The 14,837-nt window shown below is 41.6% G+C and overlaps 1 protein-coding gene across 7 annotated transcripts in view; it reads right to left on the bottom strand.

Moving 5' to 3' along the window:
- The window catches only part of DLGAP1 (DLG associated protein 1), a 2,415,981-nt gene that overhangs the window by 1,647,179 nt on the left and 753,965 nt on the right, over positions 1-14,837 (bottom strand). The gene's annotated exons all lie outside the window — the stretch shown is intronic.

The following is a 14,837-nucleotide window of genomic DNA, read 5'->3' as shown; positions in this document are numbered from 1 at the left end:
AACACCTCAAATTTGGAGCTATGTGCATTGTGTGTGATGGTGTTAATTACGTATCAATTCATAGTGCTGCTGAGAATGGGTATGGAAATAGTATGTATAGACTTTACCAGCCCGAGTTGACCATGGACATCTCACTTGATGCTGGATGGTGATGAGATGGTAGGATTTAGCAGGCCATCTTGATGCTTATTTCATAGTAGCTGAGTCTGATCTATTTATGATCTTGCCATTAGTTTAAAACTCCGCTGAGTATAGGCTTAAAACTGCTTGGAGAGCAAGTCGCTGTCTGAGGTATGAGAAGACAGCGCCGTTATCACAGAAACCTATGTAGTTAAAATATTGGTATTTGATGATAGTGGGATGTATTAAGACTTTTAGGCCTCGTGGTTTGGTAGGCTGGCTGCCGCCATCTTCATGTCACTTCATCCTATTTATGACTTCTTAAATTGGTTAAGTTGGTTTAGTGAGTGCTGTTGCAGCCATTCTTGCCCTATAGTGCTGTAGCACTACGAAGTTGAAGTCACTTGCTAGAAGGTTAAATAGAACATTGAGACCTCGTAGTGTTTTTCAATGAAGACCGCCATCTTAACAGTGCTTTTACATGCTTGTATTGTCTGCCAATTGATTGATTTGGTGTAATAAACACTGCGGTATTTAACGCTGCAGTAGCAGTGACTATTCCAAGGATCAATGGGCAGTGGTGATAGTATCAGTTGAAGGAAGGGTTAGTTAAAGCAATAGAGCCTTCCAAGGTTTTACCCGATGGGCATCATCTTAGCTATGAACTCTGGTGTTTGTTCCTTGTTGGAGGTGAGTGTGGTGTGATAAGCGTTGTATTTATGGCGTTGATGGTGGTCTCTCCTACCTTGAGAGAGTATTGATCTGTGCGTATCGGAGATAGGCAGAGTCTCACATGCCTCGTTTCAGCTTGGTCTGGTGACCTGGTAGGCCCTTACATGTCATGCACCATACTAAGCCTGCTTTCCAAAAAACTGCAAGCTCCTGGTGCTGGGTAACTATGTTATTGCTGTTCTGGAGGAGATATGGTGGATTCCAGGTATGCCTCAGGTTTTAGGAAGTCAATAACTTGCTTTTGTGACTTCAAGCAACGCATGTTGGTGTGGATTATGTACGTAAAGGGCTGCCATCACCTGAAGCTCTACTTCTACGCCAACGTCTCCAACGGGCGCAAGCCACACCCCCAAGGTAATTTATTTCTGAGCTAAAAGACTGAAACTTACTTCCATCAAGAAAATGGTGAATTTTGACGGTCTGAAAGAATTAGAATGGAAAAGGGGTTTAGGGTCCCCAGTCTAGTCCCTGTTCTAGCCATTAGGCTAGCATTCTAAATAGGACTGACCTAGAATAGGCCTTTAGTGCTAGAGCACATGTTTCAGTATGAACTCAAAACAGCTGGTCATGATACCTTTTTAGCACTGAAGGTTTGAATATTTTACAGAAGATGGTGGACTGAAATACTGTAACGGTTTGTTATGATCTTGGTTTTAAGGAAAAAACACACAAGAGGGTCCCTGTATTTTATCAGGAGAGAAAAACAGGGAAACAAATCCAAGTTCAGAATACAATTTACTCTCCTGTCTAATGTACTAAAGAAATATATTTTTATTAATTTATGAAATACAGCTTAAACATGAAAAAACAAATCCCAAAACTCTTTTCAATAACAGACCAATTCAAGAATTTCAAAGTGACAAATAACATACAAGACAAATGACACTACACATATACCGACACAATACAATCAGTCAGACAACATGAAACATTATCTATAAACAACAACCAAACAAAACAACCAAACAAAACAAATAACCTAATATCATAACATATATAAATACACAACAAATAGATATATTGAATGATCTTCACAAATGTATCACACAAATAATCTTTGATATGTGTTCATCAACATCAATTCTCTGTTGACCACTTTAATACTATGTATGGTGAAATACCATTGCCTTGATGGACAACCTATCCAAGCAACTGCACACCATGAAAAGCAAATGGGAGGCAGCTCCTGAAGGGGTCTCACTTAAGCCCACACAATCTCCATCCTTATTGTACATTTTTTGAAGAACTGATAACGTAAGGCTGTCAACCAGCCCTAAAACTGAAGTTGTACTTCTGAAGGATACAGAGCCCCTGTAAAATCAGTGAAAGTGAGTGAACCCATCTCAAAGAGGAATCCATTATTTGTATTAGAGACAAAGGGCCATATGTACGAAGACATTTTCCCATAGGCACAGAATGGGCAAAACTGCTTGCTACATCTGGCCCAAAATTACCTACATTGTACCACATAACATTTTTACAAACCAGAGGTGCTTTAATTAAGATGTGTATATCAAGATATGTGTTCATACATAATCAGATGCTTAGTGAATCGACCACACAGTTAGCTATAACAGGGAACATCCCGGAGACATCCCTTTGACCTGTCAACCTTACACACATACTCTGATTTCATATTACAGACCAAATATATTTTGGCGAATGCAATGCATGTAAACACATTCGCCTCAGATACGGATTGTCACATCTTTTTGCTCACAAAGCAGTGTTAAAGCTTTATAGAAGCTCCAGAAATTGTTGCTAATTTAAGGCAACGGAAACCGCCTGCATCAACAGTATATCGTTGCTAAGCAACTGGGAGCGCTAACAAGTAGACATTATTGCTTATAATTGCCAAAGAAAACATGACAATGAATCGGAAGGCATCAAACAGAGCAGACTAAATTATGGATTTGCTGCATATATATATATTTACCAAAAGGGAGCATGCGGTGTGCATTATTTTCAGCACCCACGGTTGCCCCTAACTCGAGACAAATTTCCGTTTCAAATTCAAAATGGTGTATATAGTTGCAAGCTACTTCACAATGGATGACAATTGCCCTTCGCGCCGTGAACACAACTCTCAACAAATATGGTGTATGTAATTATCGCACCACAAAATAAGACATCAGCTCCTCAAACCTCTCTAGATGGCTGACCCCAGTCCCTACCTTCCACATCAGTGGAGATGTCATGAGGCTTATCTGTAATCCTGGATGATTATTGTTTAGGGCACAAGAGGTACAATACAGAAGAAAACAGGGCATTCACATGTCACAATGTTTTAAATAAAGCATTTATGGCTCCGTTCGGTATTAGTACAATGTTATTTCTTCAGCTAAATATTGCATGAAAGATAACTTTGCACATCTGCTTTCCAGCAGTATTGTGTTTGCTCTATGACAGTTTGACCAAGAGATAATTTAACACACAATACGTGCAAGTATCTTTTTTTTCATTATAAATAGCACACTGAAACTAAATATGTTCTAATATTGCTACAATTGTTCGTGTTCTTATATATTCTTTTATTATACTGAATCCCTTGCCAAGGCCTTATTACTTCTGCAAAGCTCTTTGGGCAAACTATAGTGTCATGATTTCCCTTTTTACGGTGTGCCGAACTGGTTTCAAACGCACACTAGTGACAATATTAAACTGATCGCGGCCCTGTGTCTGGTGTTGAAGGGGAAGGTCCCCCAGAAAGTAGGGTGACCACCTGGCTTTGAGGCAAATTCAGGACAGGACTGTAAGAAATTCAGGACAAAGGGTCAAAATTCTGGACATAAATTCAGGACAAAGGGTCAAAATTCAGGACAAAAATGCAAGAAAAAACGTCAGTTTTACAGACATACACAAGAGAGGCCATGCCTATCTATGTTGTCAGTGCATTTATTCACTCTTTTTAACATAGCACTATTTATTCACTGTGGTCATTTTGTGATTGCCTCCTGGTATGCTTCATTCAGGTATCACATTACGTCCTTGTTCAGTAGTAAATTAATGCCCTTCAGCACTGCATAAAGGCCATTACACCCTACCCAAATCTACCCAGTCTTTCTTGAAGAGAAAGTAACAGCAACATTTTGATTATGTTTCTGAACATTTTAAAACTGGTGGCAAACAGTTTGGGAAACATTAAGGTCATTAACCTTATGGTAGTTTAAACAAATTGAACAAAAACATCTGGCTTACCCCAACCGCCCATGGATTTACAACCTAAAAAAATAAATAATGAGGCAGGGCAAATGGTTTGGGCTACAGTCTCACACCTAATGTCAGGATGTGAGCTACCCACAACTTGTCTGCAGTCTCATAGCACTAGAGTGTATGTCTGGGACTATACATTTATCTCAGAAATGGGAACCCAAACTACCAATCAAAAATAGTAAAAGAGGAGTATGAAATCGAGATCAAGTGGAAGATCCATGGCAAGTGATCCAAAGGGTTGTTGCTCATAACTGGATAAGTAAGTAAGAGAAGAACACTGTGGGACAATTCCTAATATCAGACAAGATGGGTCCACCAAGGCTATTGGAAGGTATTGGGTACCTGGGGAGTCGTCTCTGCACACAGGAGAGAAATAGAAGAGGCACTGTCAAGTGGTTGAACAAGGAACACCATCCACTTTGGCAAACTTTTCTGGTGCAATGGTCCGCTGTTCGTGCTTGTGAAGGGTGAGAAGGGGCCAGACCTCTTGCAAGGTTGTGCAAGGCAATTGCCTGCTTTGTCTATGTCTTTAAAAGGTTTTGAAATTGAGCAAAAGCCAAATTAGTCATCTGGGTATCCCTAAGTGTCAAGTACACATAGAAACTTGAAAATATTTGGGATGTAAATTGCACAAACAAAATGTAAAAATGTTAAAATGTAATTAGTGTTTCTTTAGGATATGGCACTGTTTTCCCCTTTATATACAATTAGATCTCAGATTGAACTGTGAATCAGTTACTTTTCGATAGCTAGTGATTAATATTTATCATTCTCCCACTGATTTGCAGGATGGAAATCTCGGCAGAGCGTCACAGTCCCTCCAAGCCCAGTTTGCTTTTTGGTCTTTTCTGCTTTCTATAGCGGGCCATGTGGCACTAGTGAAGATAGTGTACTACCCCAATGATAGTATTATTTTGCAAACCTTCCCCTGCTCATTCTTCATTACTTCTTCAGACATGCCACACATCTGATTTGGTCGCTGTGGCGCCATCGGGTAGCTCTTTCCAATCTAAAGCTACCTGGAGACAGCAGGCCACCATGTCTGTGACTGCTTTTAAATAAAGCAGTTTTTTTTAAATGCAGTCCGTTTTCCTTAAAAGAAAACGAGATGCATTTCAAAATCAAAAATGCTACCTGTGACTGTGTGTGGATTAGGTCTTCTAGACTTAGAATGCTATTTTTCAGATTCACAGGTCCAATGGGTGGCTCACTGGCTTTCTGCCCACCTCCTTGCATGAGATGGGGTTTATCAGTAAAGACTTTTAAGGAAGGCTTAATGCACTGCTCATTGTTTCCTACTGATCATTCTATGGATCACCATCAGGGGTTATCATGCACAGCTTTCTCTTGCCTTACTAGAGCCACTAAACTCACTGATATGAAGAAACCTTGTGCTCCTGCACTACCTTTGCCAACCCTTCCAACTCGCACAGGATGGCTGTGCTCAGACCAACTCCATCAGTGGAATGCTGCAGGTATCTTAAAATTGGGGATTTGTTTCTGGACGGCGAGCTACAAAATTTCCAAACCCTTTTGGCAGACTACCATTTTCACCCAGGTCAATTCCTTACTTACAACCACCTTAAATAATAATGAAATGCCCTATTTCATGTCTGCCACCTAGCACTAAGCCTGGAAAAGGTGTGCCAAAAGCTCTATAGGAACTGATGGCAAACTGATAGAATGGGTGTACAGACCTTTCCTGCAACATGGAAACCACTCCAGGTCTTCTCGCCATACTACCTGGGTAAATGATTTTGCCAAAACCTCTGCAAGATACAGACTGAACTAAAATACTGGACTTTCCCCACAAAGTATCCCACGCTATCACTTTCAGTACATTCATGGTGCTTCCTTGGGAATCCAATCCGCCTGTTGCTTGCCATTGGCCTTGTGGTTTGTAACTCACATTTTGTTGCTTTCAATTTGCTGGCTTTATTTTCCATAAGGCTATGCAGCTTGAGTTTGTTCCTTGCCTTTCCCAAACCTTATTTGCAGTATCCTTCCGAGTGCTCCCTTTCTGTAAATAGGCCTGTAAATCTTGTTCTTATCTCATCACATTTGCTGTGCATGCAAAGAACAAAATCAAATGTCAGGCTCTGTCTTCAGTGGGAACTTACAGCCAGATGTACAAAGCATTTTTCTAGTCGCAAAGGGGCCAATTTTCAGAATCGTCCCGTTTGCGACTTGAAAAATGCCTTTTCAGATGTAGAAAGCCCAAACTGCGATTCGGGAACTTGTTACCAAATTGCAGGTTGGGTTTTGCGATTCGGTATTAGGAAGGGGTGTGTCAAGTGCGTTCCTTCCTAATACCGAATCCAAATGATGTGTATGATTGTTTTGCGACCACGAACGCGGTCGCAAAACAATCGCAGTTAACACCAGTTTCAAACTGGTGCAAACCCATTTGCAAATGGGAAGGGATCCCCAGGGGATGACTTCCCCTTTGTGAATGGCACCGAAAATATCTTTTCATTTTTGATTTTGAAATGCATCTCGTTTTCTTTTAAGGAAAACGGACTGCATTTAAAAAAAAACTGCTTTATTTAAAAGCAGTCACAGACATGGTGGCCTGCTGTCTCCAGCAGGTCACCATCCCTGTGAGGGCAGCCATTCCCAATGGGGTCGCAAATTCCAACCTACCTCATGAATACTCATGAGGTAGGTCATTTGCGATCCCTTTGGGAATCGCAAAAAGTGTAAAGTACACAGTTGTACATCCAGTTTTGTGATTCACAATTTGCGAGTCGCAATACCGGATCTTTATGCATGTGGCCCTTAATATTTACTTTTCTTTCTCTGACTTCAAAGTGAGACGATTTATGCCACAATCTTGCTGGATACTGGGGTCAAGAAAGAGTTTTTTCTATCACATGACAATATTTAAATAAAATAATAAAATTCAGAATATGTCAGAATTAGGAGTACAAATGAAGCACATTTTGTTAATTCTGAACTGTGCTGGAAACAAATACCTTTATATGATTAAAACATATCATTGCATTAGGTGATGCAATTTCCACACATCATCGTCTGTGCACAGTATAGTTTGATTTGAAAAACGGTATGGCTGTGCAAATGTAATGGTTATTTCAATCAAAAAATGGGTTGTCTGAAATGGCAGTGTGTTACCACAACATGCATACTCCACTCCACGCTGCTCTGCACCACTCCACACCATTGCACCCTACTCTGTATCACTCCACTTTGCACCACTCCATGCCACTGCACTGCACTCTTCTCAATTCTGAACCACTCCACATTTTTCCACTGCACTCTATGCTACTTCACACTATGCCTCTCTACTCTACTCTGTACCACTCTACTCTATGCCAATGCACTTTACACCTCTACAATCAACAAGTTGTGGCTGTGTATAGGCGGTGCGCACTTCCAGAATTTAGTCATGGGTGTTGAGAGTTCATAATAGTGTGTCTTGTGAGACAGAAGGGAGTGCTCAAGTGGTAGTACACCCAGCCACAGGGTGTGGTAAGCTGTCACCTAAAAGATCACAGTCCATGTAAGAGACAAATAAAACCACGGCACATCACGGGATCACGGTGAGAGCACTTTATTCCTCAGTGTTAAGTCAGGGTGAGAGTCCACTGATATCATGAAAAGCAATAGATGCGTACTATAGAAGCACTGTACAATTCTCATATCTGTGAGGAAACAGCCGACACGTGTTTCGTCATCATTGACTTTTTCAAGGCTTGTAGAGTCTGAACTAAAAGGTTACTGTTGGTAAAATTCCAAGGATCATGAGCTGTACAGCAGAGTGTACAGATGGTAACAAGAGCCGTAGTTAAATTCCAGAGACCATGGTAAGTCTGCGAAGTAGCCAGGTTTAGTTTGAGCCGTAAATGTATGGCGTCGTCATACATTTACGGCTCAAACTAAACCTGGCTACTTAGCAGACTTACCATGGTCTCTGGAATTTAACTACGGCTCTTGTTACCATCTGTACACTCTGCTGTACAGCTCATGATCCTTGGAATTTTACCAACAGTAACCTTTTAGTTCAGACTCTACAAGCCTTGAAAAAGTCAATGATGACGAAACACGTGTCGGCTGTTTCCTCACAGATATGAGAATTGTACAGTGCTTCTATAGTACGCATCTATTGCTTTTCATGATATCAGTGGACTCTCACCCTGACTTAACACTGAGGAATAAAGTGTTCTCACCGTGATCCCGTGATGTGCCGTGGTTTTATTCGTCTCGCACTTTACACCTCTCTACACCATTGCGCTCTGCTCCTGTGCACACTATACCAATCCAATCTAGGCAACACTAATCTAGTCTGCATAATTCCACTCTATGCGACTCTGCAACACTGCACTGTACGCCACTGCACTCTAAGCTAATACACTCTATTCTAGTGCACTTTACTCTGTAACACTTAACTCTATGCCCCTGCACCTTACATCAATACACTGTAAGTCACTCTAATCTACTCTGCACCTCAGCACTCTATGCCATGGCACTCTACACCACTTTACTCTATGCCATCACACTCTATGCCACTCTATGCAACTCCATTCTACCCTGCACCTCTCCACTCTAAGCCACTCCACTCTTCTGTGAAACAATCTACTTTACGCCACTGAACTCTGTGCCACTGCATTCTATGCCACTGCACTCTACCCTGCACCTCTCCACTCTATGCACCTGCACTCTACTCTGAAACAATCTATTCTACGCCACTGCACTCTATGCCACTCTGACCACTGCACTGTAGTTCATAGCACTCTACAACACTGCACGCTGACACTCAACTCTGCAACACTGCACTGGCCACCACTATATTCTACACCACTCTACTCTGTACTACTACATTCTGCACCAATAAACTCTATATTCCACTGCACTCTATGCCACTCTATTCTGTCCCAGGCCACTATATGCCACAGCACTCTACGCCAGTGCATTCTAAACAGCTGCACTGTATGACACTGCCCTTTACTCTGCACCACTGTACTCTATACCAACGCCCTCTGTGCCACTCTACTCCACTCTACATCACTGCACTGACCCTCTACTCTGCAACATTGCACTCTGAGACACTGTACTGTACACCAATCTACTCTGTAGTACTTCATTCTATGCCACAGCACTCTATGCCACTGCATTCTATGCCATTCTACTCTGCATCACTCCACTCTAGGCAACTGCACTCTACAGCACTATACACTACTCTGCGCTGCACCCTCTACACTATGCCACTGCACTCTTTGCCATGCAAGTCTACTCTCCACTCTATGCCAATGCACCACTCTACACTACTGTACTCTCTGCCACTCTATTGTATGCCACTCTACTCCACTGCACTCTATGACACTCTCCTCTGTCCCACGCAACTCCATGCCACTGCACTCTAAACCACTGCACTCTACGCCAATGCACTCTAAACAACTGCACAGTACCCTACTGCACTGTAGTCTACACCACTGGGCTCTACGCCACTGCTCCTATGCCCCTCTACTCCACTCCTCTCCACACCACACCACTATGCCACTAGCCTTTAGCCATGCTGAACACCAGCCACTCTGGTGTATACTGTAATATGGCTAAAACACAATGGCAAAGCCAATACCTCTTACGTAGACAAGACCCATTGGCTTTGCCAATGTTTGTTAGTACTACGAGGTACCGAGGTCCCTGAAAAAACTGTGAATGTGTAAGTCCTTATTTTAAACATGCATTGGACGCCTCGTCAGGAGTAGTAATCGCTATATAAATACAATTACGTCATAATATAGGCTGCTGCAGAATGCGCAAATACATTTCAGTTAAAAAAAGTGCTTCTCAAATACAGATTTGAATAATTTACAGTTTATACCTTGTACTAACATTTTTTATAACACTCCATTAAAACCACACACTCCACAGCTCACCTTGGAACACCATTACAGTACCTCTCTAAAAGAAAATATCTTTGCCATCAGAAAGCTTCAAGTGACTCCTTTTACTAAAGTCAATGCAGGTTTTCAAGTGCCTTTGCATTTACAGATTCACCAGTTGCCCACATTTGCATTTATTTAGGGAAGGAGACACCCTGGCAAGAAGGCCTTTTCTTATCTGTCTGCCTCACTCTCCCTCAGAGCACAGGAGATTCCCTGCCTTTCAATCCAGCTGGGGAAACTAATCTGCCGGTAATTTTGCTCTGCCTCCTTTGTCCTTTTGGTGAAAGGCCAAAATTATGGACAAATGCTGTCTGTTAAGCTTTTTATCATGGACAGGGCGAAATTACGGACAGTCCATGAAATTTACGGACGAGTGGTCACCCTACCAGAAAGTAGCTTTGAGCTTCATATTAGGTATACAGTGACCTGGGCATATCTACAGACATACACTGTTGGAGTGTGTGTTTGCACAACTCAGCACACATAAGAGCCCCACCTGCTGCCCTCTCGCTGTGACAAGTAAAATCTTGCCTTGTTAGAGGACCTGGCTTTGCCCATCATATAGTCTGCCCAGAATAGAGTTTTCATATCTATAATTATGATTCACTAGCCAGGGACTGTGCCAGGGTTTGTGAGGTTGCCAGGATCGCTCGTTGTAATTGTTCATGTGGCTCTCCTTGCACCTTTTGTACATCAGAATACTGTGTACAGAAATGTGCATCTGCATAATATGTCCTGAAAATAATTTGCAAAAATATCATTGAAATTAGGTTCAGCTTTTCTATAAATTGAGAATATTCAGACAACTGAATTCTTGTAGCTCATACTTGGATTCTCGCTAAGAATCACAACTAGGGAGATTTTTTTCCCAGGAAAACTTCCCATACAATTATTACAATTTGACCAATCACTCTGAAGCCAAATAGGCTTATGCTAATTGATCTTGAGGCTCCCAAATAAGATAAGATGAGAATGTCAGAGCCCATTATGTCAATTCTTCATGTTTTCAAAGCATTCTCAACTTTCCTACCAAAGGCCATTGCCGTAGTTCCATTGCTTTTTACTTCCAGGGGCAATATTATGCAAAATCATGCACGCTCACACTCTGTGCCTGGTGCCCCCTCCGAAGTGTGCACCTGACACAGACAGGAACAATGTGCCATATAACAAACACTGCACTATTGCTATGGCAGGTGTTAATTTGCAACTGCACCAAAGAGTGTGTAGCATTGAAAAGTGAACTGGCAATGTGAAACTGCCTGCCATCCCTTCAGTGTTGAAGTCCGATGACTTTGAGGAGTGGAAGAAATCCCTAGACAGGAGGGGCACTTTTGGGGACACAGTGACCCTACACCACCTCATAAGGCACACACCATCAATGACCTCCCGGCAGTTTCTTTGCACCTGTGCCTGCTTTGTAATACGACGCAGGAGTTAAGTCATTCACTAATTTTCACTAGGCCAATATGCAAATAAGGGAACACGCCATTGGCATCACACAGTGTTACAGTTTGTTCTGGTGCAATCCTTATAATAGTAGGTAAACAGAAAGAGAGACAGGCTTCAAGTCTTTCTACTACAGCCAGTATGGAACAATGATAATATGTTTGGTGTCATGGTGCTTTCCTACTGATACTTTGGTAGGTGCCTCTATCCCGGAAAATAGTAAGAATAATCATATGGAATGTTGAAACCTGATAACCGTGTGGGACAGCGTGCCTTCAGGCGCTCTCAATTTCTCAGAACCAAATGTACTGAGAATGCTTGTATGTTTGGCGCAATGTCAGGCCTTCCCCAAATTCATGGAAACTAATGTAGTCTGGATGCTGTCCTACCTGCTGCACTACCTGTATTCTGGATGCAGTCCCACCCTGTGCACTACCTGTCTACTACAAGGGACTACCCCTTCTGCTAATGTGCAATTTTCGCTCTACAATGGATTCTATAACCCTATCAAAACTGAGCAGGTACAACCTTTGATACTAGGAACTGTAGGCAGTACTACCGAGTTATTTTTATCCTACCAGGAGGATAGTCTCATAAGCCTTGAAAAAACCCCCACACCTGTGTGCCATAAAGAGGCAATAAAGGTGTTGGCTGTCAGGCATGCTTTTCTCACTACTGATGTACAAGATGTGAACAATTGATGGAAAACTGAATAATTGAACTAACACCCAAGAATTCCATGACTAGTCTGAATCACTCTGTTTATACAAATACAATTGGGCCTTTCACTTCCATATCTTTTTACCTATTACGGTAGGGGCTATGTAAGGGATTGCAACCCCTTCTATAGTATCGATGTGGACTGGGGTGCAAAAAGGGAGTACAAACAACAGTTGTGCCCTCTGGGCAGAATGTGTGTTATAGCCCCAGACGGTGTGTGTCACCATATCTATTGTGGTAGCTGAAATTACATAACATAGCATCTGCATCGGGTTAAGATGACTATAACATCTACATTATACAAAGTTTCCACAGGCAGAACTTCAAACCATAGGATGTTTGAATAAGTTGGATCCTGAGGTGCAAATATACATTTTTTTCTCCGTATTGAAAACTTTACCCTTACACCACTATTTAATCTAAGCGTAATCCATTCTACTTTCCATGCTAAAAGAGGAGTTACACCAAACGCTGGCTGGAGGAAATCCCTGACCATTTCCACGATGTTGAAGGGTAGGGTCAGTGTTTGAAAATAACCATAAAGGAATGTGTGTGTTACATTCCTTCGGTAATGGGAAACTCAGAAGATGTGTGTGAAGATACTCCAATCTTTCAGCACTGTGAGGCCATACCAATGGCAATACAGTGCTATACAACTCTCTGCTAGGATAACGTAACCAAACCAATCACTCCAGACAAATACATTTTTGCCTCCACCACCAACATGTCCTTGTTAACCTGCACCTGCCATGCAATTAGCCTTTTACATTCTAAATACAATAAATGCCCAGCAGGGGTAGCACACACGTGTTACAATGGACTCATTCCTCCCAGACTCCCCAAGTTTGCATCAGAGTCAAAACTTCTGAGTCTTTCAGTGTAGGATATATTGACACATGGGACCAAACAAAAAGCTTCACAACACTTCTAATGGACAAGAAACAATAATACAAAAACACAGCTGCAAAGATGTTCTTATATTTAAATGATCAGAAGACAATTACACATTTTTTCAAAGAACAGTGGCCCATACCATATGAAAACAATATTATTGATGATGCTCAGGCCTGTATTCTTATTATTCTTCCTCAGACAGACCTTTTTAGGATGCTAAAGAAGTATAGGAGAGCTAAAATCAACCTTTCAATTTAATTGACAGTGTAGCCTTTTTGGTCGCACAATAAATCTAGTAGGTGGAGGATAGAGTTTCAAACATTTATTACAACTTAAGAGCTAAACTGATGTAAAACATGCTATGTAAGTACAATATCACCAAAGGTGAAGTAAAACATCGAATGAGGTAAATTTGTATAAGCATAAGGAGGGCAAGACATTCAGTTGAAACAATACAAAAGATGAGAAACACAATCTGTTGATCTTTATATAAGTCGCAGTCCTCCTGACTAATCATTGGAAAATCTAAGTTAATCGAAGTGCCCTAAACAAAGCTTTAAGGAAATCCCAATTAAGTCTCAAGAAGTATAGGAAAGCGTCATCATAGCAGGAACCTCTGTAGAAGGTCTGATAGAGAGGTGATGCATAACTTAAAAGCTAAGCAAAGATTTAAAGAGTAGAGTGGTCTGTACCCCTTCAAGTCTCAAGGGAATCTGCCCTTGTCTAACTAGGTGAATAGCAATTAACGCTATAAAACCTTCCAGAAAACGACTTCGTCCATGCCAGTAGTTTTCCACCTTCCTTTCACAGTTGAAATTGCCAGCTCCTATTGAACCTCACATCCCATGAATTGGACATCAGGACAGCTTTGAGTGTATCCTGGTACACAAACAGTAGTCTTTTCTTCTCAGTTTGTTAGCTCTCCTTTATCTTTGCCAAAATATCCTCATGTACACCACTATCTTCCATACACACACATGCCTTTTTTTAACTGTAGACTCGCACTGATGCACCTACAAAGAAAGAATATTACAACGCAAGCAAAACTCCACGTTGAAGGCTATACACAACAAATCAAATGTTTCATGTCTTTACTTGTGCTAACTGAATATGGCATTCAATTCACATTCGAATTTCTTAATTATGAGAGCATCCATCCTGCAGTTATACATGAAATATGATTATATGCAGTTCACAATGGTTCAGTTTCACCATGTACCCAAATATAAACATTCATGAGTACTACATTTTAGCATTTTAAAATCATTAAATGTGCATGAGTACTAAATCTCAGCATGTTAAAATCAAACATTAGAACACACATGCATATGAATTTCCAGTTGTCTTCCTGGAATGGACCTTCAGTTGTATCATTTAGATGCTCCAGTTTACATTAGTAATGTTAAAGCACACAATATATATGATCAGCTTTGCCCCTCAATAAGAGTGTCAGGCTGAGCAAAGGTTAGCCTGACAGACACTCCTCATTTTCAGGTCAGGCAGTCTGGAGCTAGACATGCTCTAAATGCGCAGGCTCCGAGCTGCCTGACCTGAACTTTGCTCGGTTAAATATATCACGGCTTCTGTGGGTGTAACCTCCTCAGCTCAGTTAAGGTCCCTGAGGCTCTCTCCCTTGGTGATGAGGAGTGTCACTCATTGCCTCAAACCTGGGTGCTTCAGTTTTAAGCGCTGAAGGGCCCAGGGCTGAGGATCAATCAGTGACACTTCGTCACAGAGTGGGGGTGGGGTCATCAGTCTTATTGACCCCATCCCACTCTGTGATGAGGTTGGGACTGCTGCCTTCCC

This window comes from Pleurodeles waltl, chromosome 2_2, assembly GCF_031143425.1.
Source record: "Pleurodeles waltl isolate 20211129_DDA chromosome 2_2, aPleWal1.hap1.20221129, whole genome shotgun sequence".
In the NCBI taxonomy this organism is placed as follows: domain Eukaryota; kingdom Metazoa; phylum Chordata; class Amphibia; order Caudata; family Salamandridae; genus Pleurodeles; species Pleurodeles waltl.
The sequence above is the reverse complement of the archived record's forward strand: the minus strand, read 5'-3'. Positions and strand labels throughout refer to the sequence as shown.